Source organism: Podarcis gaigeae (assembly GCF_964106915.1).
Source record: "Podarcis gaigeae genome assembly, chromosome: 5".
NCBI classification, from domain to species: Eukaryota; Metazoa; Chordata; class Lepidosauria; order Squamata; family Lacertidae; genus Podarcis; species Podarcis gaigeae.
In genome coordinates, this window is record NC_139681.1 from 82,030,876 (window position 1) to 82,058,763 (window position 27,888).

Sequence of the window (27,888 nt, forward strand, 5' to 3'; positions counted from 1 at the left end):
CAAACAAACAAACATTGAGTGCTTTTTTTTTTTGCTTTTTTGGGATGGGATGCTTGTTTTGGAGGGTGGTTGTTGTCTGTTTTATTCGGGGGGGGGGTTGTGGGGTAGGTGCATCAGTTTTTCTTCTGTGAAATGGGTATTTTCTGGTGCTTTGATTTCCCAATGTACTCTTGGGCCACAAAAGGTTGGGGGCCTCTACTCTATGCCCAGAGAGAGGTAGAGGAAATAAAACTCAGTGGGTTATCCTAGAGATCTCCCCATGACTTTCAGTACTGTTGAGCACAGCATCCTTCTTGAGCAATTGTTGAAAACAGAACCACGGTCTGGGTGAGACTGAGGTGCTGATGGTTGGTGGCAATGGGCACAGCGGATAACTAGGAATGGTGTTTGGCTTGAGATCCAATTTCTCATTTCACAACACTCTGTTCTCCACACCCCCTCAAGATGTGTGCTGCTACTGGTTGGCACAAAAGGTTTTTCAAAATGGACTAAGATGCTTCATGCTTCAGCTTATTTGCCACGGCTATGGATAGCTAAGCACATCAAGCAACAAAAGTGGTGGTGGAATACGTCTCACCAAAGCCTGTGATCCCAGACAAGCGACTCAAACCCAGCGTCAGGCTTGCTGAGGAGGAAAACGGATGCACAGAACTCTTGCATTGACAAGTGAAACAACAATTATTTTATATATACACACACACACACACACACACACACACACATATACATATACATATACATATACATATACATATACATATATACATATATGCTTTCGTAGATTTTCACGGGTACAGGAATGCAGGTTTTGGTGTCCTCGGGTGTCTTCCCGTGTAAAAGTTGGGGTGTCTAGGCGACGTTTCGACGAGGTCTCACTCGTCATCTTCAGGCTGGTGCTTTCGGCTTCTTGTTACTGGAACAGAGCGGGATCTCAATGTTTGAGTTCCTATAAATACTGTAGAGGGGGTGTGGTGTCTAGCCTCCAATGTTCTGGGCAGAGAGGAAGTTCCCAGGCTAGTGTGCCTTTTCTTCTTTTGTTCCTTAATTACTTGAGAGATACCTTGAGTGATTTCTTGAGTGATATCCTGAGTACCACTTAGGTGGGTCATTAGGTGTGGATTAGTTGCTAAAGTCTTTGTGTCTTGACCTCTTGAACTTTGTGAAGAGTTTTCCTGAGAAGATGGCTGTATTGCACTTAGTTGTGCTTTGGCTTGGCTTCGTGTATAGGGGTGAGCTGTGGTTTTGTGGCTTGTGTCAGCCAGATCTGTGTAGGGATTGCAGGGGGGTGCAGCATCCGGAGGTGCCACCATGGATTGGCTACTGGATGGTGTCAGTAATTCATCTGTGGAGAGGGTCTGGGTTTGGGTCTGGTGTGGTTGATTGGTGTTGGCGTTCTGTGTGCCTCTGGATCTGGTGTCAGTTTTTGTGGGGAGGGCTAATTTCCAGATGTCTGGCAAGCGGGATGTGTCGTCACGCTTGTTCATGTTGTGAGGGTGTTTCTCTATCTCGATGGCTTCCATGATTATTCTCTTGTGGTGATGTTCCGTGTTAAAGAGAATAATCATGGAAGCCATCGAGATAGAGAAACACCCTCACAACATGAACAAGCGTGACGACACATCCCGCTTGCCAGACATCTGGAAATTAGCCCTCCCCACAAAAACTGACACCAGATCCAGAGGCACACAGAACGCCAACACCAATCAACCACACCAGACCCAAACCCAGACCCTCTCCACAGATGAATTACTGACACCATCCAGTAGCCAATCCATGGTGGCACCTCCGGATGCTGCACCCCCCTGCAATCCCTACACAGATCTGGCTGACACAAGCCACAAAACCACAGCTCACCCCTATACACGAAGCCAAGCCAAAGCACAACTAAGTGCAATACAGCCATCTTCTCAGGAAAACTCTTCACAAAGTTCAAGAGGTCAAGACACAAAGACTTTAGCAACTAATCCACACCTAATGACCCACCTAAGTGGTACTCAGGATATCACTCAAGAAATCACTCAAGGTATCTCTCAAGTAATTAAGGAACAAAAGAAGAAAAGGCACACTAGCCTGGGAACTTCCTCTCTGCCCAGAACATTGGAGGCTAGACACCACACCCCCTCTACAGTATTTATAGGAACTCAAACATTGAGATCCCGCTCTGTTCCAGTAACAAGAAGCCGAAAGCACCAGCCTGAAGATGACGAGTGAGACCTCGTCGAAACGTCGCCTAGACACCCCAACTTTTACACGGGAAGACACCCGAGGACACCAAAACCTGCATATACATATATATATACACACACATAATGTCCAGTAGCACCTTAGAGACCAACTAAGTTTGTTCTTGGTATAAGCTTTCGTGTGCATACTCACTTCTTCAGATACAATTCAGATACGATTCAGTTAACAATCCCAAACTTGGGGTACATTCCACATGTTGACCCACAATATAGCTTATTTCTATAAACACCCTCTGCCAGAAGGGCTTTAAATGGGCACATGCCCACCACATGTGAAGTGCTGTGCCTATACTATTGCAGATCTCCAGCACAGAGGTGGCATAGTTTTATTAATATAACTATGCCATAATGGTGTCAAATGCCACTGGTGTAGCAATTTAAACGAATTTTCACGTATCCAAGTTGATACTGATTTTAGTTATTTTTTAGGCCATCTTGAACAGCAGAGGGTGATTCAGAGGGTCCTCTGCCAGTGGTTACTCCGGTCAAAAATGAAAGACAGAAAACTCACCTTTGGGAAGAAAGATAGGGGAGCAGCCAGAGAAGGGCTCTAAATGAAGATGGAAAGAGGTAAGTGATGTTGGCTCAGTATCTATGATTGATCTATGAATGAAATTGCAGGAAAACGCCCTCATGGTCCCCAGGAGCAAAATCCACAATCAGCATCACTTTAAGGCCTGCCAGGCCTTCCCTTTCTCTGTCAGAGATATCTGCCAAGTACCACCCTCTCTTTCCAGAGGTGTTAACAGGGAAGCTCAAAAGACCTGGCTAATTTTCAGGGCAAGCGCCAAACTGCTTCCCAGCACAGAGCACCTTTTGCAAACTTTGACTGGTTAATTGGTTAATTCCTTCCTGGAATAATATTGTCTTGCAACAGTTATCTGTGTCCCAGTAAAGTTCAGAATGGATTCTTGCAGTGTTCTTTATGTAGGTCCTTTAAAAAGTCATGCTCAGAATATGCTGGCCATGTTACAAACTTGGACTCATTGGAAGGAACACAACACACCAGTGCTGAAGGATATTTGTTTCTTGTTAGTTTCTGGGCACAGTGCAAAGTGCTGGTGTTGAGTCAGTAAAGGCCTGGGACTAGGGCAACTTTGTTAGAATTCCTGCTCCGTGATTGTTGTCTTTCACATGACGGTATATGTTTTGACTCCACAGAGTGGGAAGTGACAGTGACAGGATGTTTGTGTTACTGTGTTCTGTGAAGTGGGACTATTGTCCTTTGTTCTTTCTCTTTGCTGTCTGATGCTAGAGAGAGAGGGAGCCATGTTGCAGAGCTCCGTGTGTGTTTATATGTAAATAAAGTAGATTAGCCAAAATGCTGAGTTGCTGAGGTCTGTTACGCAAGCTGTGAAGGCTCTGCGGATCCCTAAGTGTGTCGATGTCTGTTGGCATCGGTCGCTGTGATGTTCGGGCTGAAAGACCCACATTAGCTCCCAGTACGTTTCTGAGCACAATTCAAAGTATTGGTGCTGACCTTTAAAGCCCTAAACAGCCTCGGTCCTGTATACTTGAAGGAGCGTCTCCACCCCCATCGTTCAGCCCGGACACTGAATCCAGCGCCGAGGGCCTTCTGGCGGTTCCCTCATTGCGAGAAGTGAGGTTACAGGGAACCAGACAGAGGGCCTTCTCGGTAGTGGCGCCTACCCTGTGGAACGCCCTCCCTTCAGATGTGAAGGAAATAAGCAGCTATCTTCTCTTTAAAAGACATCTGAAGCCAGCCCTGTTTAGGGAAGTTTTTAATATTTAATGCTATTTTGTTTTTAACACTTGATGTAAGCTGCCCGGAGTGGCTGGGGAAACTCAGCCAGATGGGCGGGGTATAAATAACAAATTATTATTATTATTATTATTATTATTATTATTATTATTATTATTATTATTATTATTTTAAAAGGCACTCACTGCAAGTGCTGACGAGAGATTACAGCAGGCCGCTTTGAAGTCCATTGGCAGGCATGGTTTGGGTTCAAATTGCACGTGCAAAGCTGGGCTCACTGATCACAGAATCTTAGGCTTGTAAGGGAAGGGAAAGTACCCCAAGGGTCATCTAAATTCAATCTCCTGCAATGCAGGCACCTTTTTGCCCAGTGTGTGTCTTGAACCCACAACCCTGAGATAAAGAGTCTCATGCCCTATGACACTGATAGAAAGCCTGTTTGGTTGCACCAGCGTAGGGACAGGGGAGCCTTAGGCCCACAGGTCAAATGCAGCCCTCCAGGCCTCTCTATCTGGGCCTGAGGAATCTCCTCAGCCGACACAATCTCCTCAGCCACACCCCTCACTAGTATCTCTCAGAGAACCTTTTCACTTATTTATATACCACCCTTCCTATGAAGATTGCAGTACAGTTTACAGTCTAAAAACACAAACGTACATAACAACAAACAAAGCAATACCTGCCCTCGTTTTAAAAGACAGATTAATTATCCAAATATGCTCCCCAGAGATATTTCCCTCATATCATTTCCCTTACTATTTCTTTCTTTATATAGATTTTTTGTACTCTCTGCTTCTTTTGTTTTAATTTTCTTCCTCCTCTCTTCTTTGCTTCACTGGTGCAGCTCACATGAGGGCTGTGTGGGCAGTTAATTGGGAGTAGGTTTTATCCCAAATCATGTGGAGTTAGTTCCATCAAGTTTCCAAACACTAGCAAAGCAATTAAAAAGAACTACAATAACCAGAATGAGAAAAACACCAGTTGCCAAATTACTACTATTTTTTAAATAACTGGTTTTCCTCCACAGTCTTTAACAGCAGTCAGTCCCACGGAAAATTAAACAGAAGAAGCTTTTCTCACCATTTGTCTCCGTGTAAAAGGAAAGCAAATAAATGTCCACTGCTTTTTTTTCCATGCCAGGATGCTGTTAAAGGCATAAGAGCTGAACCCTAGAAAAGAAGTTGGCAACCTTAGAGCCAACAAGCTTCAGGAAAGAAAGAAAAAAGTCGAACTCCAAATAATGTGCAGTTTGTTAGAAATTGGCATAATTAGGTGCTTGGCTATTTCTCAGCCTCTTTTATGCTGAAGGGTTATGACCTGAACCTAAATCACATTTAAATACCCTCCAGCATTTCTCCGATGAAAATAGGAATCCTCTTCCTCTTCTTCATATCCTACTCTTCTGACTAGGTTGCCCCAGCGAATCTGGGCACTTCCAACATATCTCCTTGGCTCGGGGGTTGCATAACTCCATACCCTCCAACATTCCTCTGATGAAAACAGGGACATCTTAAGGAAAAGCAGGACATTCCAGGATCAAATCAAACGGGACAACTTCGGCAAATCTGGGACTGTCCCTGGAAAATAGGGATACAGTACTTAGAGGGACACTTGGAAAGTAATTTCATGCACCCCAGAGGAGGTCATTTTCCAGAAAATGTATCTAGGTCAGGATCACAGCCTTAAAGCTCAGCCATATCCTTCTTTACGATGGAACAACAGCTGTAAACACCTGCTTTGAATACTCTCTGATTTATTCGTTGGGGCTTACTTCCTAGCATCTGCTCTGCTCAGGCACCCGAAGGCAAAGGTGTAATTTAGATTTAGCCCTCAAGTGGGCGGGCAGGTAGATCAAGCCAGCTATGCCTCACCGCGCTTGGGAAAAATGCTTAATGACTCTCCTTCCTCAGTTTGCAATCAGTTAGCTTGACAGCCAAGTGCATCTGCAGCACTCTCTGATCCTGGTACTTGAAAGGTGAGACTTTATTCTTCTTTTTTGAAATGGGCTATGGGAAATACAGCACACCCTTTTTTGTCTGGAAAGACACAGGATAACGTTTTATTTATTTTTTTGTTTAAGATGCTTTTGTTTTTTGTTTTTAAAAAGGAAAGATGTATAACTTGGCGGAGATCCACAGTAAGGTAATTATAAATTATGTGGGGTCGCAGTTTCTTTCCTCTGATTCTTGAAGGCAGTAAGAAAGTCAAGAACCTTGGAGATCAGGCAGTATCTTATCAGTTATCCAGTTGGCAAACAGAAAGAGATCTTCCCCAGTTTCAGTTTCTGTCCCTAGTTTCAATTACTGTTTAGTTCTCCATCCTTGTAGAATTCAGTGTTTTGCCCTCCTTCAAGTAGTGTTTAAGGGGGGAGCTCTATCTTTTGTGACAATGTCCATTAGCTACTGTTTTAGAAGGTTCCAGCGAGACATGGAACCTAGAAGACAGTTTTGTACTAAACCAGGGTTACAGACTGGAGATATTCCTGGCTGTTCCTGGAGAGCCTGGGGATTTAACCTTGGGTCATTTGCATGCAAAGCAGATGCTGTACTACTGAGCTACCACCTTCCCTATGATTTTGCCCTTAACCTCTTTCCAAGGGCAATCCGTGGTGCAGTGGTACCTCAGGTTACAGATGCTTCAGGTTACAGAGTCCACTAACCCAGAAATAGTACCTTGGGTTAAGAACTTTGCTTCAGGATGAGAACAAAAATCGTGTGGCGACGGGGGGAGGCCTCATTAGCTAAAGTGGTACCTCAGGTTAAGAACGGTTTCAGGTTAAGAACGGACCTCCAGAATGAATTAAGTTCTTAACCCGAGGTACCACTGTATATGAATCTCGTAGCTTTCCTGGATCTCCACAAGCAAGTCTTTCAGGGGCTGGTGGAGAGCAGCGGTCTGGTCTCCCATCTCCGCTTCACTTCCTTACTCGGATTGTCTGTTTGGAACCAATCACATTCAGTGATTGAATTGCAAATAACTCCCCCCACCCCCGGGGACGCGTGTGGCACTGTGGGTTAAACCACAGAGCCTAGGACTTCCCGATCAGAAGGTCAATGGTTCGAATCCTCGCGACGGGGTGAGCTCCCATTGCTCGGTCCCTGCTCCTGCCAATCTAGCAGTTCAAAAGCACGTCAAAGTGCAAGTAGATAAATAGGTACCACTCTGGTGGGAAGGTAAACGGCGTTTCCATGCGCTGCTCTGGTTCGGCAGAAGCGGCTTAGTCATGTTGGCCACAAGACCCAGAAGCAGTACACCAGCTCCCTCGGCCAATAAAGCATGATGAGCACCGCAGCCCCAGAGTTGGTCACGACTGGACCCCACACCCCCCAACTACTGTCCAAGAAGTCAGTAAGGGGGCTGAGCTTAAACTGGTAAGGGGCAGGTGAGATGTGAGGCATGTGGACTTCTTAACCTCCATAATTTGAGCATCGTGAAGAAGTCCAAAGCAGCCCCATCAATCCAGGGATGGATTGTTGGAGCTGTAACTCCCCCCCCCCCCGACCATTGGCCATGCTGGCTGAGGCTGATGAGAGTTGGGAGTCCAACAGTATCTGGAAGTCTGCAGGTTTCCCATCCGTGGTTTGAATTAATGAAAGAATAATGTGGTGCTTTATAAAATGTATATAATGTACTATGCAGATGTCAGACTGATGTCCTGAACTGGAATTCAAATTGCTGACATATTTGTCTTTTACATAGCAAAGTCGAAAAAAGCTGAACTCACATAATGGCAGGAAAAAACTCATTAAATGTTGTAATATTATGTTACACAAAGCATTGTGAATTCCAGGTGCTGATGCTTACAGATTGCATGTGATGTTCAGTATGCACCTGAGCAATGCTCTCATTTCCTTTCTCACTGACAGAGCAGAAAACTTGATTTCTGACACAAACCTTGAGTTGTTGCTGCAGTGAGGGCCGGGGAACCTTGTGAGGAGAATGAGGAGTCCAAAGGGACTAGCACCTTTTCGCTTTCTTACAATGTGCAGTCTTTCCTGGTTTTACAGGCCCCATCAGCGCTATACATTTAAAGCAGCATCATACCATTTTAAACAGTCATGCCTCCCTCCTCCCCCTCCAAGAATCCTGGGAACTGTAGTTTGTTAAGGGTGCAGAGAGTTGTTAGGATACCCCTATTCGCCTCACAGAGCGACAATTCCCAGAGTAAATTTAATCAATCCCTCCACCCAGGGAACTCTGGGAATTGTAGCTCCATGAGGGAAATAGAGGTCTCTTCAGAACTCTCAGCTCCCTTAACTGTAGTTCTCGAGATTCTTTGGGGAAAACCTTGACAGCTTAATGTAGCATGACATTGCTTTAAATGCATTGTGTAGGTGGGGCAACAGTCTGTGAGAGAGTTCTTTATTGCTCCCATTTTACAGATGGTGAGAAAAAGGCTAGGCAATAAAATGTCCAAGACCATCCATCTATTCCCTTGGTGTCTGGTGCCCCCTGGGACAACTAGGGAAGAAGGCAGGGAAACTAACAGTAGGTTAGTTTCCAATGATTAGCAGAGCCACCCTTTGACTGGTGGTAAGGAAAAAGTTGAGGGAAAGCTGAGATGGATCGGCCTTCAATGATCTGTATTTCCCACTGGCCTTTAAAAAAGCACCGAGCACATTGTTAATGCTGCAGGGTCCTCCGAGGACATTATTTGAAATTTCAGCTCACCTTTGGCAGGGCTTTGTCCATTGAGATACTATTCCTGCAGCACCAGAGGAGTAAAAGAAGTGCCTTTGTGCTGATGCTAAAACACCATCCTTTGGTTCCTCTGACCTGTTGCATTTGTACAAACAGATGGCTGGGCTTTAAAAAAAAACAAACTCCCCCAAAAATGAAGTTTTAAAGCTATTTTTAAGGAAATTTGCAAAAAACAAACACTCACTTCCAGCATGGGTTGCCAAACTCCTGGGTTTCCCTGGACATTTTCAGCACTTTTGGACAGTCTGCCTGGACAAATCCTGGATATATCTGGGAAATCCCAGATGCATGGCAGCCCTAGACTGAATCAAATCAGTCTGGGGCACAGGAGAAGTGGGGCACAGGAGAAGTGGAATCATCCCCCGTAGGCTAGCAACCCAAGAAAAATCAGTAATACATTATTCAGAAAAACCCTTCTGTGTTTGCTCATACAAGTACAGTTATTTATATCTAAAGGCAGCTACGTGGATATTGCCAAAAGGCACATACAACATTTGTATGAGCAGACACTGTGTCTGACTTGCTTTAGATGCCTGAAAGGGCTTTTGGCCCTTGTGCCAGATACTTGCTCATTTCCCTACCAATGACGAACAGCAACTGCAAATAAGAGCCTTCTAAAAGCTGAAATTAAAGCAATTAAAACAATGAGTCCCTTGAGGGGGAGTCTTTGTTATATTTTGAGTTGACCTACAGGCTGCAGTCTTATGTACTACTAATTCAAAGGTCTTGCTTACAGATGAAGATACTTGGGGCTGAGTTGCCAAATCAAAATTTCCAACCTCTTTGGATATGGACTTTACACGAGACCTTTGTCAGCAAAGCTATACTGAAGAATTATGAAAGCCCATGAAGGCAGATCTGTTGATTTTGATTTCATTTCCCAATGTGTTTGTATTGCTGGGAAAACTAAGGCTTATAAAGGGTGTTATCTGTTGAGAAATGGTCAGTGGGATTTTGCATAATAGTTTTTAGGTTTCAAGACAGATGAAGCGGTGTTTAATCTGTGGAATTCACTCCCACAGGGGTTGGGGCACCAACTTGCATGGGTTTAAAAGACTGGACAAATTCATGGATGAGATGACTATTAGTTAGTGGCTACTACTCAAGAAAAATATGCTTTGCCTTCATAAGTGGATGAAATATGCTTCTGAATATCATTGGCCTGATCCAACAGGCCCCTCTTGTTTTCTTCCATGCTCTGGAAATGCTAGTATTTCCCAACCTGCTGGTGTTGTTTCTGTTCCACCCTCCATTAAGTAATGATCAAAGTCCTCAAGTAGGTGGATTATTTCCATAACAGTCTTGTTTCAAGCTTGTCTTAAGGTATCCATCCAATTGAATATGGAGCAACCCAGTCAGAAAGGAGACATACAAAGATTGTTTATTATTAACAGGGCATAGGGTTGATCTGCAGAACTTGTTACCAGGCTAAATGCAGACCAGCAGACAAGTATGGCTGTGCACCGCACACCTGGTAGGAACCAAGCTAGATATGGCAGGGGTAGGCAAAGTGCTGAGCTCCAGATGTTACGCTCCAGCTGCCATACACCGCAGGCCACAACAAGCCTGGCTATTTTCCGGGAACGCTTGGAGTTGAGGTGCAGCAACATCTCAAGGGCTACCTTGGAGATGCGGTGTTAATTGCATGCAAGCAATTAGCAAACATGTTTGTTTGTTTTTTGAAAAGCTACAGAGCTACCACATAGGACATGGGGACAAGATCTTGATTGCTGCACACTTGATCTTGATTAAGAATGCTGCTCCCTGAAGCTGCCATTGGACCCGGGAAGGAAATTCATCTGCCTAAGGCTGCAAAAAATGGGGAAGCTGAGTATCTTCAGGCCACTGTGCTTGTCTAAGAGGCTGCCTTGGGTTGCCAAGTTGAACACTCTGTACTCAGTAGGGTTTTACTTTAATGCTGTGGGTTACAGGGGAAGGCACTTTCTGTCTGCCGCAGTCCAGGCTGCTTTCAGATTGCCCAGAGGCCTGTCTCAATGTGGAGGGGGAGGTTTCATTTATTAGACTTATTAGTCGCTTGTCACTCCAAGGTCTCCAAGCGAATTAAAGCAAAAAACAAAAGCAAAAACCCACCCAAGATAGACAGGGTTGCCTTCACCTGACAGGCAACTTGGCCTTTTCCAATACCTGACTGTAGTTCACCTGCTTGGAAGATTCTGCCCCGGTCCACTTCATGCATGAATTGGATGAAGGACAGTGTCTTGTGAATAAAGGCCAGCCCTTGGAGATCCATGGGTCTCTGCTCATGTCAACATGTTGCTCGTGGCTTGGATATGCATAGGATGAATGCTTAGCATCCGAAGGCCTTCGTGAGAGATGGAATCCCAGTTGTGCAGGGCCCCTGTGAAAGGGTTCATATGTAGCAGTCTAGGTGCGTAAGCTTTCCTTCTCCATGTGCGGATGTCAGGGGGTGGTGTGAGGAAGCCACATGACCTCAGGAGTGGGGCTCTTCTGTCCTTTTAATTGCATGGCCCCCCTTCACATGATTTATGTGTGAAGGGGGCTCCCATATTACAGACTGAATGCGGTGTGGGCATCTAGTAGCTGAACGATGACAATGAACGACCTGTGGGTCTGCCCAGGTCTAAGATGCTGCAAATGTAGGCAAGGCCAATGTTGCGTTGGAGTTGGATTCAGCTAAGTCATTGCACTAGTGGAAGCCACTGCCATGAATCTAGCTAGTGCAACAGGACTTCCTGTCATCCCCAGGTTTTTCACAGGTACCAGGACAGGATTACCACGAGACCTACTTACCCACCGTCAAATATGAGAGCATTCGACTGATGCTCAAGATCGCTGCGGAGGAGAAACTGCATGTTTCCCATCATGACATTAATACAGCTTTTTTGTGCAGGATTTTGCGGGAGGAGCTGTACATGCTTCCACCTGATGGATTGCAGATACAGAATGCAATGGTCTGTAAACTGCGGAAATCCTTATATGGTCTCAAGCAGAGTGCCAGGTGTTGGAACACAAAACTCACTGAGACATTGCTTTCTCTGGGTTTTCACCAGGGCAAAGCTGATCCATGTGTGTTTGTCAAGGAGGAGGGGCAAAACAAACTGTATTGTTTATGTTTTGTTGGTGATCTTCTGATGTTTTGGAAGAATCAGGCTTTTTACCAAAGCACCCTAGCTCAGCTGAAGGAGCACTTTGACATGAAGGATCTTGGTGAGGTATCCAACTATCTTTCTCTGCAGTTGGAGAGGGACCAAGCAGGTAATTTTCTGGTACACCAAACACAGAAAATTGCTGATGTATTAACCAGGTTGAATTTGGTTGATGCAAACCCAGCAGACACACCAATGGTGACAGGTTACGCGGTAGATAGTACTGCTGAAGCGTTCTCTGACGCTACGCTGTACAGATGCATTCTAGGCAAGTTGAATTTCATTGCTAGATGCTCAAGACCTGACATAGCTGTAAGCACTAACCTGCTTAGCAGACATGCTAACAATCCTACTGTTCAGGATTGGAAAGCTCTGAAGCGCATAGCCCGCTATTTGAAAGGGACTATGCACTACAGGCTGAGGTTCACCAGTCAGAAGACTGGAGGTCTTGAAATCTTTGCAGATGCAAGTTTTGGAAGTGACACCACGGATGGTACAAGCACTTCTGGAGTATGCTACATGTACAACCACTGTCTGTTTGACTGGCTGTGCAGGAAGCAGACAACAGTTCCTGTGAAGCAGAACTCAATGCTCTGTCATTTTCACTCATGGATTGTGAATGGTTGATGCAACTGTTTAAGGACATCAGAGTTTCTGTGAAATGTCCTATACAAGTGTATCAAGACAATAGATCCTGTTTGGCTTTGCTGAACTCAGAGAGTTGCAAGCAAAGAACCAAGTACTTGCAGATTAAGCTACATCGTGCAAGAGAGTGTATTCAGAAAGGACTGATTCAGGTGTCCTACATGGCAGGAAATGAAATTCCTGCTGATCTGTTGTCTAAGGTTGTTAACAGAGAACAACTTAAGGTTTACGTACAGAGGTTGCAATTGGGTTGAACCACAGGCACTACAGGTTACACGGAAAGGGGGAGGATGTTAGGATATTTCCGTTCCACCTTAAAAGGGAGCAGGCTTGTGAGTCACAGAGTCTGCGTATTTCCTGTTCACAGGATGTTTATGTTTTTCTGTTGCTTTCGTTTTCTCTCTCGGTGCCTGAACACGCTAGCAGGCGGTCATGTTTTTCTTTGTTCTGACCAACGCTGAATAAACTTTCTAAATAATGCTCTCCTGAGTGCAACTTTCGCTGTGCATTATCTGCTGATAAAGTGTGCATCAGTTCTGGAATGTGGAAGGCTATTTTCTGGAGCTCATGTCGCTAATTGCTGATACTGTATCTACGGGAGGTTGATGGACGTCCGGAGTCCGGAGTCGGCGTGGAGGCAGTGATGGCCTATGTCTCCCTGGCAGTATCCCAACAGATTGTTCCATATGGCAACATAAATGCATGTGCTGACTGAGCAACTGCCTGAGCACATTGCTGAATTCCACCCTTGGGTAAGGTAAAAAAAAAAAGGTAAAGGACCCCTGGATGGTTAAGTCCAGTCAAAGGCGACTATGGGGTTGCAGCGCTCATCTCACTTTCAGACCAAGGGAGCCGGCCTTTGTCCGCAGACAGCTTTCTGGGTTATGTGGCCAACATGACTAATCCGCTTCTGGAGCAACACAGTGACAGAAGCCAGAGCACATGGAAATGCCGTTTACCTTCCCGCCGCAGCGGTACCTATTTATCTACTTGCACTGGCGTGCTTTCAAACTGCTAGGTTGGCAGGAGCTGGGACAGAGCAACAGGAGCTCACCCCATCGTGGGAATTTGAACCTTTCAATTGGCAAGCCCAAGAGGCTCAGTGGTTTAGACCACAGCGCCACCCGCATCCCTTGGATATACCCTTCACATTGTGGGAAATGGAAGGTAACCATACGCAGTGCTGATGAGGGTGGAGGAAGTACTTCCCTTGAAACACAGTTTGCCTCCTCTAGCCATGGGGCAAAGGCCACAAGATGCTGACCTGTCTAATCCAGCATCTTGTTCTCACAGTGGCTGACAAAATGGCTGTGGGAAATCTGCAAGCAGGATTTGAGAACTAGAGCACTCCTCCCTCCTGTGGTTTCCAGCAATTGGTCTTCAGAAGCATTTTTTCCTCCAACTGTGGAAGCAGAGCACAGTTACTACAGCGAGCAGCCATCAAGAACCCTCTCCATGAATGTGGCCAATCCTCACTGAATGCCATCTAGCTTGGTGGCCATCACTGCTTCCTGTGGCAGTGAGTGCATGAAGAAATGCTTTATTTTAGCTGTCCTGAATCTTCCAACACTCAGCTTCTTCTTTTTTTTTAAAAAAAATATTTATTAGCATTTTCAATAATAAAACAAAAACAAACAAAAAATAACAAACATACAAAAATACCAAACTTAAAAACGATTAAAAACACATAAAATTTCAATTGCTTATTTTCTTTTACCTTATTTCTCAGACCTCCTCACACCTTCTTGTATTCCAATTTAAATTGTTAGCTCAGCAAATCCTTATTACTTATTTCTCAACTTTAACTCAATAATTTATTTTAACATATTATTATTTTATTTTTTCTCTTTAATCCATTTCCTCAATTTATTTTTGCTAACCTTATTTTCATTTAATTTAGTTCATTTTAAAAACCAGTTTTGCCTTATCCAAACTTAAACATCAATACTTATACATCAATACTCATTCTTAAAACATTTTTCTAAGATCGACCAATATTTCCTTCCACGAATTTCCCAATTTTCATACAAATAACAAAACAGAATAGAAACAGAACAAATTATAATTATGTCCCCTTTGGATTCCCAAACTCCACCCCCCCTTTCCCGATTTCAGTCCCCAACAAGTGTCCATCAGTCTCAATCTACTATCAGCCTGGAGATCTCACATCCGAGGCTCTTAATTCTCTCTCAGTTCCTCTCTGCCGGTCTTTTTGATAGTCCTTAATATTGAACACCAAATCTCGGAGAGGCTCCGGCCCAACAGGATCCATGTTTCTTCCAACCAGACCTCCATACTTAAAAGTGGAGCCTATGGGGTACTCCAAATCTTGTTTCTTACTCCTTTCAAGTCCAAATGTCCCCAAAGCTCTGACTTCCACCTTAATCAAATTTGTAATCCTTAGGTCTTCAGATCTCCACATAAGGACATCTTTCCATTTTTCAATCTCCAATTCAGGCCAGACTTTCCACCTCAAATTTTTATCTTCCTTTGTTGCCATCATGTCAGGCCTCAAGCTCTCCTTTAACACCTGCAGAATTACAGCTCCTCCTTCTTTTTCTTCAAAGACAACTTCTATCTCCTTCTCCAAATTCTCAAAGCTCTCAAGTTTCTCTGTTTGCCCAGTTGAATAGGCTTCCTGATTCAAATCCTTATCGAACTCAATGATGTTATTTACTGTTAAGTCCAGAGTTGTAACATTTGTAGCCAAAACATCAAGTTGGCCTTGTATCTTTCCCAAGATAACAAATGCTCGGTCCAATTCAGCCTGGATTTTCCCTCCTCCAGCCATTCTTGTAATGTCCCAAAACCCCCTCTAGAGGGATTTTGGTTTCTTGATATTCCTTTCAGCTCAAATCCAAAAGTCAAGTTAGTTTGTATCAGCTCTTCCTTATTTTCAAATTGTAACAAGTATAACCAGCAGAAACAACAAAAACAAAGTTCTCTTTTTCCGTCTTGACAGCTAATTTGACAGCTGTCAAACTCTTCCATACCTCATCAACAGGCTCTCTCGCGGGGCACTCCCAGGTCCGGGGGGGTGACACTTCAGCTCCCAAAATTTGTTCTTTATCCTCCAGTAAGATTTCTTGTACTGCCAAACCGTGAAATTAAAATCTTTGACAAAAAAAAAAAAAAGAATTATCTCGACCCTAGTTAGCAGGTTCTTGCTTTAAATTATTTACAAAGCGGGGAGGCGGACTTCCTGTTTAAGCCTTCCCCAATCGTGCCTAATTCATAAAAAATTTCTTTAAAAATCCAATTTCCGTACTACTCACGGGTTGTTACTTTACAGTCCGATTGCTCACAAGAAGAAGTCTTGCTCACAAGAAGGAGCTCACAAGAAGGAGCAGTCTACTCTCAGCACCGCGCCGCTCACCCTATCCCTGTTCCGGAGCCTTTAAAAAGGCTCCTTCGCAGCTTGGGGGGGGCGCAAATGGTGCCCGCCGAGTCACCACGCTCACAAGCTTCACCGCCTGTGATTTTTAAGGGTCCCCGCGTCGTCGCAGCGGCAAGACCCGATCCTGCGGAGCTGATTCCCTCCGGAGCTCAGAGGGAATCCGCCATTTGTTGATCGCGCTAACCCGGAACACTCAGCTTCATTGGGTGCCCATGAATTCTATCATTATGAGAGCAGGGGAAGACCTTTCTCTATCCCTGACCACTGGTCCTGTTAGCTAGGGATGATGGGAAATGTAGTCCCAAAACAGCTGGGGGGGGAGTTTGGCCATCACTGCCCCAGAATCCCCAGAGGAGGCATCTCTCAGCATATGTGTGTCCCCTGGGCTTTTGTGCTGGTGACCCACCCACCTCTTCTAGGTCAACTGCCTGATCCCTAATCTGTATTAAATTCTTTAGCATGCTTTCTGATTCAGTTTTTTTTTTACACGTTACTTTATTTTGACACTTCTGGACTTCCGGAGGCGGCGCGAAGGGTAATGGCTGCCCTTTCCTAACCGGGAAGGGAGCTCCGCGCGAAAACGGGTCGTCCGCTACGGCGAAGCGGAGACCCACATCGGAAAACCGCAGGTGGCAGAAGCCTGCGGTCTTGGGACCCGGCGGGCGCCAGAAGCAGCCCCCAAAACGCAGAAGGAACCCCGTAAGGGGCTCTGGATCGTGGAGGAGGCTGCGGCGCTGAGGGTCGTTCCGCAATCGGCGGAGTGAAGCCGCAAAGCCGTTGCCGGTGAGCGCTGACCTTTCTTCCTTGAATTGGCACCTTGGAAAGCAGCAACCCGTGAGTAATAAGGACTTTTAATTAAGCTTAAAGATCAAAGCTCCTGAATTTGGCTGAAAGCGGAGGACGTAAAAAAAGGAAGTCCGTCTTCCGCTCACACTAAACTTCAAAGCAAAGAGCAGGAGGAGTGGAGGCAGTGAATGAACTCTTTTACAATTTGGATTTGAGCATTCAGTGCATCACTTTAATGCAGAAAAGGATTTTAAGCATTGGATTTATGCTAAGATTTGGACTGTAGGATCTTTCTCGGAGGAATCTACATTTTAAAAAAGGAAACCCAGGTGCTGGAACTGCCTGGCAACAGTAGCAGTCAGCCTGCAGACATAAATACTTTGAAACAAAATTTGGAAAAAATCTGAGGGGCTTGGACTTTGCTACTTTGACATCTTATGAGGTACCAGCAAACACTGCTTGAAACATTGTGTTTTTGTAAAACCAACTCTGCTGAAGATTTAGCATTTGAAGGCTTTTGGACATGGGTTTTGTTTTCTCTGTGAACTGTATTTATTGATTCCCTTCTGAAAGACTTTTTAAGCTCCCCCTAGAGGTTTTGGACTTTACAGCAGTGACATCCTTATACTTTCTGTTTCCCGGTCTCCTGGTTGAATGTTACCATCTGGGCTGTCCTTTTCTCATGGGAACAACTCAGCTTGACCTTGAGCCTTAGATAAATTTGGAATGAGTGGCGCAAAGAAAAAGGAGCCAAAAGAAAAGGAAAAAGAACAAAGACCGCGAACTAGACAAACAACTTTAGCCTCAGCCTTGCAGCAATGCAGATCTTCGGTACCCACTGTGCTCTCTGAGGAAGCAGCAGCTTCTCTGCCACGTGCAGGGGAAGGAGAAACAGAGGAACTACAATTGGAAGATATGGCCTCAGGAACAGCTGCCTCCATTTTAGAAAAAATATATGAAAAATTGGAATCTTTGGATAAGAAAGTGGAATCCTTGGATAAAAAAGCTGATGAGCAAACTTTTAAAATAGACCAAAACACCGAATGTTTAAATAAATTAGCTGGACAAGTGGCACAGAACGTGGAAACAATTGCAGAATTGAAGGGAGCTACAGGGGAGAACAGAAAATTGGTTGAAGACACCAGCCAAAGGCTGGGAAAGTTAGAAAAAGAGGTGAGGCCACTCAACAAACAAGTTGGTGAACACCAGACCTATCTCTCGATGATTGAACTGAGAAGTAGGGAGACCAACTTAAGGATTAGATCGATACCCGAAGTGGAAGAGGACAACCTGGCTGAGTTTCTGACCAAAATATTTTCCAAGCACTGGAACCTAGAAGAGACGGACTTTAAGATTACATCAGCTTTCAGACTTGGAAGACTGACAAAAAAAGACAAGCCCAGAGACTGTTTGATATCACTGAGATCAAAGGAGGAGAGGGACAAGATTTTGGGCCTACACTACGGAAAGTCACTGGACATTTTAGATAAGAGGATTGAGTTATACAAGGACGTTCCCAAACAGCTTTTGGATTTGAGATCGGAATATTTGGAATTAGCAAGACTTTTGAGGAGCAACGCCATCATCTTTAGGTGGGATTTTCCACAAGGACTATCTTTTACTTTCAGAGGGAGGAAGATCAAAATTAGAACATTGGAAGACAGAGACAAATTTCTGAACCAATACGGAGAGGACCTTCATAAAAAACTTGGATTACCATCGGAGCCCGAAACACCAGAGGTACCCGCACCCTTGGATCCTGAAGATTCAGCGAAAAAGGTACCACCCCCAGAAAAATAACCAGATCTATCCAGGATGTCTCTGCAACTTCTGAGTTGGAATATAAATGGCTGCAACATTCCGGAGAAAAGGAGGAAAATTTTTCACATATTAAAAAAGGAACAATTGGACATTATTTGCCTGCAAGAAACCCACGTGACTAGGCTCCACAGAAAAGTGCTGATAAATAAGAGACTTGGCCAAGAATTTATATCTTCAGACATAGTGAAGAAGAGAGGAGTGGTGATATATGCAAAAGAGAGCCTTTCACCTAAATTCTTATTTAAAGATGAACATGGCAGAATTTTGGCAATTGAAATACAGTATCAAGGAGAAAAAATTTTGATATTAGGAATCTATGCACCAAATGATGGGAAATCGGAATTTTATAAGAAGTTGCATGAAAGCATGCTGGAATATCTGGACTATGACAACATCATAATGATGGGAGATATGAATGGGATTGTATCAACTAACATGGATAAGTCGCAAAGTCAAAAAGTTACCAAAGATGGCAGACTACCAAAGACCTTTTTTGAAATGACAGAAAATATGGGCTGGATTGACATATGGAGAATCAAGAACCCCCTAGGAAAAGAAGGAACATTTTTCTCTGAGGCTCAACTGACTTGGACAAGAATCGACCAAATTTGGATTACTAGAGGTCTGGCACCTAAGGTCAGGAAAGTGGAAATCTGCCCAAAAACCTGCTCCGACCATAATGCTTTGAAAATGGACATGACATTATTACCAACCGGCTCCTTTAGATGGAAGATGAATGACAATTTGTTTAGAAATCAGGAGATCATTAAGAAGGCCCAAAAAGTTATAAAGGACTATTTTGAAATAAACCTGAACACCGCGGTGGAAAAAATAACAATTTGGGACGCAAGCAAAGCTGTGATGAGAGGGTTCTTGATACAACAGAATGCCATAAGGAAAAGGACACAAAATGAAAAGAAAGACAAGATTCTGGAGAAAATTAAAGAACTAGAGAAGAAGCTAAGAGCCAATCCGAAGTCACAGCTGATTTTGAGAGAAATTAAACTTCATCAGGCACAATATTCAAAACTGATAAACCAGGAAATAGAATGGAAGATTAAATCAATGAAACAAAAAACGTTTGAATCGGCAAATAAATGTGGGAAACTGCTGGCCTGGCAGTTGAAGAAGAGACAAAAATTGAACATAGTAACAAATTTGGAAATTGAAGAAAGAAGTATACAGAACCCCGTGGAGATTAGAAAGTGTTTTCAAAAATATTTTAAAAAATTATATACTCAAGGGCCGCAGAATGAAGTTGAGATTGAACAATTTTTGAGGAAAGACGGATTGAAAAAATTGTCACAAGAAAATAGACTACTCCTGAACAGCAAAATAACACGACAAGAGATTGAACATGCCATTCAGAACTTGAAATTGGGCAAATCTCCAGGGCCAGACGGCTTGACCTCCAAGTACTATAAGACATTAAGTGATTATTTGATCCAACCACTGCTGGAGGTCAGCAATGAAATTATGGAGGGAAAGAAGGCGCCAGAATCGTGGAAAGAAGCGTTCATCACATTGATACCAAAATCAGAAACTGAAAAGACACAGCTCAAGAACTACCGCCCCATCTCCCTTTTAAATGTGGATTACAAAATATTTGCTGATGTTTTGGCAAACAGACTTAAAAGAGTTTTAAGTCAAGTAATTCATAAAGACCAGGCAGGCTTTCTCCCAGGCAGACACATGTTTGCTAACACAAGGAACATTATTGATGTCCTGGAACTTTTGCAAACTGACATAAACACTAAAGCAGTGCTAATTTTTATAGATGCGGAGAAGGCCTTTGACAACATCTCTTGGAAATTTATGAAGGGAAATTTAAAAGAAATGGGAGTGGGGAGGGGTTTTGAACGCAATATATTCAGAACAAAAAGCAAAATTGATTGTTAATAATGTGGTAACAGAAGAGTTCAAAATTGAAAAAGGAACACGACAAGGCTGCCCGATTTCCCCTTTGTTATTTATCTCAGTCCTGGAGGTGCTCTTAAACTTGATCAGAGGGGACCGGTTGGTGCAAGGGATCCAGGTCGGAGCGAAACTTAAAGCTTTTGCAGATGACCTAGTTTTGACACTGCAGGAGCCGGAATCTAGTACGAAAAGAGTTTTACAATTGATTGACAATTTTGGTCGGGTGGCGGGATTTAAGTTAAACAAACAGAAAACTAAGGTGTTGGGGAAAAATTTGACAGATATTGAATCAGAACAGTTTCAGAGAGAAACAGAATTATCATTGGTGAAAAAGGTAAAGTACCTAGGGGTGAACATAACAGCAAAAAATCTGAGTCTATTTAAGGAAAATTATGAAAAATGCTGGTCTGAAATTAAGAGAGACTTGGACAGTTGGACAAAATTGAAGCTTTCTTTGTTAGGCCGAATTGCTGCTATTAAGATGAATGTATTGCCAAAAATGTTGTTTTTGTTTCAAACACTACAGATTATAGACAAGACGGAATGCTTCCGGAAGTGGCAGAGATATATTTCTAAATTTGTCTGGCAGGGCAAAAAGCCCAGAATTAAGTTTAAGATACTGACTGACGCAAAGGAAAGAGGGGGCTTTGCCCTGCCAGACTTAAGGTTGTATTATGAAGCTGCAGCTTTCTGCTGGCTAAAAGACTGGCTACTTCTCGAAGACATTGATGTGTTGGATTTGGAAGGGTTTAATAATAATTTTGGTTGGCATGCATACTTATGGTATGACAAAGTTAAGATCAATAAGGCCTTTAAGAACCATATTGTCAGAAAAGCAGTGTTTAATGTCTGGACAAAATATAAAGACTTATTAGAAAATAAAACCCCAAGGTGGCTTTCACCTCTGGAAGCTAAGGCCCGAAAAAGACCCAATATGGAAGCCAATTGGCCAAAATATTGGGAAATATTAGAAAAAGATGGAAATAACTGGAAATTGCAGAGTATGGAAAAAATGAAGGATAAAGTGCGAGACTGGTTACATTACGCTCAGATTAAAGAAGTTTTTAAAAATGACAAAAAGCTAGGGTTCCAGGTGGAGAAATCGAAGTTGGAAACTGAACTGTTAGAACCTAAGACTAAGGTACTTTCAAGAATGTATAACTTGCTGTTGAAATGGAACACACAAGACGAAATGGTTAAATCAGCTATAATAAAGTGGGCACAGGACATTGGGCATAACATTATGTTTGAGGAATGGGAAAGGTTGTGGACCACTGGGCTAAACTTTACTGCATGTAATGCTTTGAAAGAAAATATAATGAAAATGATATACAGATGGTACATGACCCCAGTTAAGCTTGCCAAAATATACCACTCGTCTGACAATAAATGTTGGAAATGTAAAGAAAATGAAGGAACATTCTTTCACCTCTGGTGGACTTGCCCGAAAGTGAAGGCCTTCTGGGAAATGATATATAATGAACTGAAAGAGGTATTTAAGTATACTTTCACTAAGAAACCAGAGGCCTTCCTTCTGGGTATTGTCGGCCAGAAGGTGTCAAAGAAGGACAGAACTTTCTTTATGTATGCAACAACGGCAGCAAGGATACTCATCGCAAAGAACTGGAAAACTCAAGATCTACCCACGCTGGAAGAATGGCTGATGCAGCTGATGGACTATATGCAGCTGGCGGAAATGACTGGCAGAATTCGAGACCTGGGAGAAGAAAGGATTGAAGAAGACTGGAAGAAATTTAAGATTTATTTACAAAATTATTGTAATTTGATGGAATGCTAAGAAGGATGCTTGATTATAAACAATTGGCCATCACTAAATTAGATGAGTATTATTAGACTATATTGTAATGATTGGTTATAAGATTACAAATAAGATGGTAATTTGCTTGAAAAATTTTATGAACAATGTAAGTGCGAGCGGATGACGCAAGGAAGTCCAAAGATGTTATGAAATTTTGTAAAGACACAAACAATGCTGTTTTTCATTTTTGTATCTTTTTTATTAAAAAAACCTAATAAAAATTTTGAAAAAAAAAATATTTTGACACTTCTGGTGTTTGTAAGTTGCTGACTATGTTTCTCCATTGCTTCCTAGGAGTGGCAAGAATGACTAATCTTCAGGAAATCGTGAGTGGATACAGGTAAGAATGAACTCATAATTTAGGCAAAACAAAAAAAATTCCTTCCAGTAGCACCTTAAAGACCAACTAAGTCAGTTCTTGGTATGAGCTTTCGTGTGCATGCACACTTCTTTGGTATCTGAAGAAGTGTGCATGCACACGAAAGCTCATACCAAGAACTGACTTAGTTGGTCTTTAAGGTGCTACTGGAAGGAATTTTTTTTGTTTTGACTATGGCAGACCAACACGGCTACCTATCTGTAATCATAATTTAGGATTAGTCTTGCAGAGAGCATACCAAACTTCCTTCTGTTAGGAAATATAAATGTTGTAATTCCTTTACGTACTGAGTCGTCCTTCGTTAAGCCATTCTGGATAAGTTTGAATGCGGTCAACTTGTTTTTAATCACTGATTTTATCTGTACTTTAAATAAACACCTCACACTGTTTTATGAAAGGACTTGAAGGCTTTTAAAAAATCATTGTGGCACATAACTCCTCTTAAATAAAAATTGAAAGGCCTCCGAAATATATGCCCTTGATTGCATTTGGCAATCATTCTATATCCTGAACCTTCCAAATGTTTTATACTAATATTGTTCTGACAGGTTCATATATAGAGCTCAATAGGTTGGCACATCTGTGCTTTAGTACAGGTCAAGCAACTTGATTTAGGCAGGCTTTTGCAGAGGCTGAAAGAAACTCAAGCCACTTCCAGTTATTGAGGCTGCTAGCCATAATAAAAATAAGAATAACAACATCCAAGCACAAAATAAGGCATCAAAGACAGAGTGAGACATACGTTGATTTAATTTTTTTTTAAGAAAGACTCTTTACCTGAGAGTGTATGTCTGATATGCTGTAAAACAAGTTGTGAAATCTGTCATTTTTTTTGGCATTTTTGATGTGTCTGAATTTCAGGCACACACCTGATTAGCCCTGAACCTAGGTCTGTTGATTTCATTGGGTCTGCTCTGTGTAACACTTATTTAGAGACAGCTTTGCAAGTTTGTTGAACTGAATGCATGCGTAACTTGCAACTTATGCCCATTCGACATGTGCAATTTCAACTTTATGTGGTTGGAATTGCACAAATTAAACGAATGGGAGGCGGAGTGCTTTTCCCAGCGTAGAAAGAAGGTTTTCAGCTCTTAGACTTGCTTGCTGGGCTGTGGGAGGCTCTGGGAAGCTCTTGCAAGATCTCACGATAACTCAGGAACAGTCCTGCAAATTCTCACAAGAGCCTCCTCCCAAAGCCTGGTAAACAGGGCAGAAAGCTTAAAAACTCGTTGACTTCCTTGAAACATAATGACAACAACAACAATTTATTTATTTATACTCTACCCATCTGACTGGGTTGTCCCAGCCACTCTGGACAGATTCCATTACACATTAATAGCTTCCCTATACAGGGCTGTCTTCAGATGTCTTCTAAAGGTCATGTAGTTACTCATTTCCTTGACTTCTGATGGGAGGGCATTCCACAGGATGGGTGCCACTATATAGAGGCCCTCTGGCTGGTTCCCTATAACTTCACTTTTTGCAGTGAGGGAACCATCAGAAGGCCCTAAGTGCTGGACCTCAGTGTCCGGGCTGGACAATGGGGGTGGAGACGCTCCAGGTATACTGGGCTGAGTCTGTTTAGGTCTTTAAAGGTCAGCACCAACACTTTGAACTGTGCTTGGAAACATACTGGGAGCCAGTGAATATCTTCCAGGACTGGTGTTCTGTGGTCCCAGTGGTCACTCACAGTCACCAGACTAGCTGTTGCATTGTGGATTAGTCGTAGTTTCCAAGTCGCCTTCAAAGGTAGCCCCACCTAGAGTGCAAGCATGACTGTTCAGGGGCAGTTCCAAAGGGGTGGTTTGAGTACAGTCGTACCTTGGTTTTTGAACAGCTTAGTTCTCGAATGTTTTGGCTCCTGAACGCCGCAAACCTGGAAGTGAGTGTTCCGATTTACGAATGTTTTTTGGAAGCCAAACAGCTGCCACAGCACCCGCGGCTTCCGATTGAGTGCAGGAAGCTCCTGCAGCCAATTGGAAGCCGCGCCTTGGTTTTCTAACATTTTTGGAAGTCGAACGGACTTCCGGAATGGATTCTGTTCGAGAACTAAGGTACAACTGTATGCGTATCTTTGTTTATCTGCACCCCCTGGGAATGTAACCCCCGAGCAAGAAGCGATTGCCCGTATCACTTTTTGAAAATGAAAAATAAAACCCCTAACCCCAAAATGATTGTTCTGTCTTCTCTGTTTCCTCTGCTTTCAGTTCAAACTGTATCACCCACACTTTTGTTGCTCCAACAGGACGAACTTCGAGAAGCAACGATTAATGGCGGCGAGAACGATGAAGGGCATGAAGGATTTTATCTACTGGCTTTATGTTCAGTACATGCTGGTCACGTGTGCCTTTGACATGGAACCTTGGGAAGAAGTGTTGCTTCATTGTTTAACTGCCACCACTCTGACTATGTCAGTGTTCACAGTTTATTTATTCATTCCTACCCATTTGAACCAGGCTTTCCAGTTCTTTCTACAGCTAGTCAAGTAGCTGAAGTGGACGCTTCATGACTGAGCTTGGATAACTAGATGTATTTTTGCCACATTTCTGTAAATAGAACAATTTGGAAGTATGCGCAGGTCTCTTTACCCCTCGCCACTTTTAATCCAGTGCATCGGTACGCGCGTTTGCCAGTTGTGATGACCATTTTTTTAACAACAGTGAATCACAGAGGAACACAGGAAGGTGAATCAGAGCACTGTTCCACCTCACCATCCCCAGAATTTTAGACTGGTCCCTTCCCCACCCTACTTGGAAATGGCTGGACTTGAACCTGGGACTTTCTCCATGCAAAGCTGATGAAGGAACACTACATGCCACCTAGTCCGGCAACAATTTCTTTTCATTGTTTGACTCTCTTCTAGTGAAGAGGAAAAAGAAAAGAAAATGAGGCAGTAAAAGCAGGGAACATAGAGGGAGGGAGGGAGAATTCAAAGTATACATGCTTAACAACCATTGCAAGTAGGCTGGCACTAAAGGTGGGCCCTTGGGTTTGAAAGAAAATTGAAGGCTGTTGAAATAAGCTATGGTTCTAAGGAGGGACACCCTACGTTATGGGTTTATTATTTTTTTGCAAGCCACACTGTTACACCTGCAGTTGACTAGAAGGCAGCGTTATGTGTGGACAAAGAGAGCCATTGTTGTCATGACCTTAGCAATGTTTCCTTGGCCTGCTGATACATGCTCAACAAGTCATTGAAAACTCAAAGGGAAGTGATGCCACAAAAGAAAGAAATCCTGCCACCATTAGCTTGCAGCGATTAAGGTAACAGGACTAGTTGTCCTAATCGGGTAATCTTGCTGCGAGAGTCCAGCTGTAGGAGTAGGAGGCAGCGGCATAGCAAGGGAGGTGCGGTGGATGTGGTCCACCCCGGTTGCCCCCACTGGGGGGGAGTGACAAAATGCCGGGCGGCACTCACCACGGGGCCTGCAGCATGCCTGAGCCATGCATCTCTCCTGAGAGTGACACGGTGGCTTGAGCGCCCGCAGGCTCCACGCTCCGCCAAACAGTCTGCCCGCTGCCTCCCCCTCAGCTGTAGGGTGGCTGAGTGGGAGGAGGCAGGCAGACTCCTCCGAGGCCCCGTGGTGCCCCCATGGACGGTTGGCCCCGCTCCTGGGCGCAGGGCATTCACGCTGCCCCAAGCGCCCGATCGGCTTGCTCTGCCGCTGGCACGAAGGGTGCTGAGTACAGTGGTACCTCGGGTTAAGAACTTAATTCGTTCCGGAGGTCCGTTTTTAACCTGAAACTGTTCTTAACCTGAAGCACCACTTTAGCCAATGGGGCCTCCCGCTGCTGCCGCACGACTTCTGTTCTCATCCTGAAGCAAAGTTCTTAACCCGAGGTACTATTTCTGGGTTAGCGGAGTCTGTAACTTGAAGCGTCTGTAACCCGAGGTACCACTGTATTTTAATAATAAAACCAGTCACCCAAGTTTGAAATTGCCCTTCATTTAGCTACATGCAGTAACTACTTGGGCCCGTGCCATCTGAACAACGCTGTGGGAGTAGGAACTATGGGATATGGTTCTAGCACAGCAGAGCAGCTCAGCAAGAACATAAGGGCTCTTTGAGAAGGTCAAACATCCTTTTCTTTCAGTGGCCAGCCGGGAAGCCAGCAAACAAAACCCGGGTGCAACAGCACTCTCCACATTTGTGATTCCCAGCAACACATTCAGAGGGGCGTTTGCCTTCAACAGTGGAGGCAGATCATAGGCTTTTCTTCCATACACTTGCCTCCTCTTTTAAGACATTGCTATAACTTGTGGGAGAAAATTCCACAGTTTAACTGTGCACTGTTTGAAGAAGCGCTCTTTTTGGGTCTATCCGAAATCTTTCTGCTTCGTTGAATGGTCCCCGATTGTACGGTGGTACCTCTGGTTACAAATTTAATTCGTTCCGGAGGTCCATTCTTAACCTGAAACTGTTCTTAACCTGAGGTACCACTTTAGCCAATGGGGCCTCCCACTGCCAGCACGCAATTTCTGTTCTCATCCTGAGGTAAAGTTCTTAACCCGAGGTACTACTTCCGGGTTAGCCGAGTCTGTAACCCGAAGTGTTTGTAACCCAAGGTGTTTTTAACCCAAGGTACCACTGTAGTTATATGAAAGAGGGGGGGCAGGAATGATACTTTTGTCATTCCCTCCACATCAAGGATAAACTTGTACATGTTCCTCCCTGCCACGCCTTTTCCCCTACACTAAAAAGCCCCAAATGTCACAACCTTTCCCCATAAGGGCGTTCCTCCGGTGCTAAGTTGCTAGAAGTTGCATCATAAACACATATAGGAGGCATTGGGGATATGATGTGAGCAGAAACTCACTTACACATCATCCCATTAACTCTGAAGCCTTCTGAAGCCATAGCAGGTGCTATGGAGATCAGTATCAGCGGGCAAACAGCAGCTTAACAGTGATTTATCTGGCTGCGTAGGGTGCTTAAGCTCTTTATGATGAAACATAATACTGTACTGTTACTTGAGTTTTGAAAAGACGACTGAGAGAATATATACAAATTCTAAAAGTAGCAGTACACACAGAGAGTAATAAAAATAGAACAGTAATGGCAGGATGATAGCAGTTAAACTGCAAGTTGGGGCTTAACCACCTGCATGTAGAAAATGTTCAGAAAATACCTCCAATGTGCAATTTTTCTTAATGCATAGTTTTGTTTTTGTTATCACAGGGAAGCCCTATCATGAGGGAACTGAAATGTGCCATGTCTCTAACAGAGAAATGCACCTTATGTTTTCTTCCAAGCTTTCTTTCTGCCTGTTGGTGGTTGGAGTCCTAATATGCAGTGTCTCTCTCATGTAAGAACAGGGAAAACTCCTG

General features: G+C 43.6%; 2 long non-coding RNA genes across 2 annotated transcripts in view; one reads left to right on the plus strand and one right to left on the minus strand.

The window, feature by feature from the left end:
* Positions 1 to 3,365, minus strand: part of LOC310845118 — an 11,287-nt gene extending 7,922 nt beyond the window's left edge. Inside the window, exon 1 of the long non-coding RNA XR_014564476.1 lies at positions 2,755 to 3,365. This is a non-coding gene — a long non-coding RNA (uncharacterized lncRNA). The remainder of the gene's footprint in view (positions 1 to 2,754) is intronic.
* Positions 3,366 to 5,828: 2,463 nt separating this feature from the next.
* LOC310845097 lies at positions 5,829 to 26,489 on the plus strand. Its single transcript, XR_014564451.1, has 3 exons — positions 5,829 to 5,941; positions 22,475 to 22,520; positions 24,805 to 26,489. It is a non-coding gene; the product is annotated as an uncharacterized lncRNA (long non-coding RNA).
* The last annotated feature ends 1,399 nt before the right edge of the window (positions 26,490 to 27,888 follow it).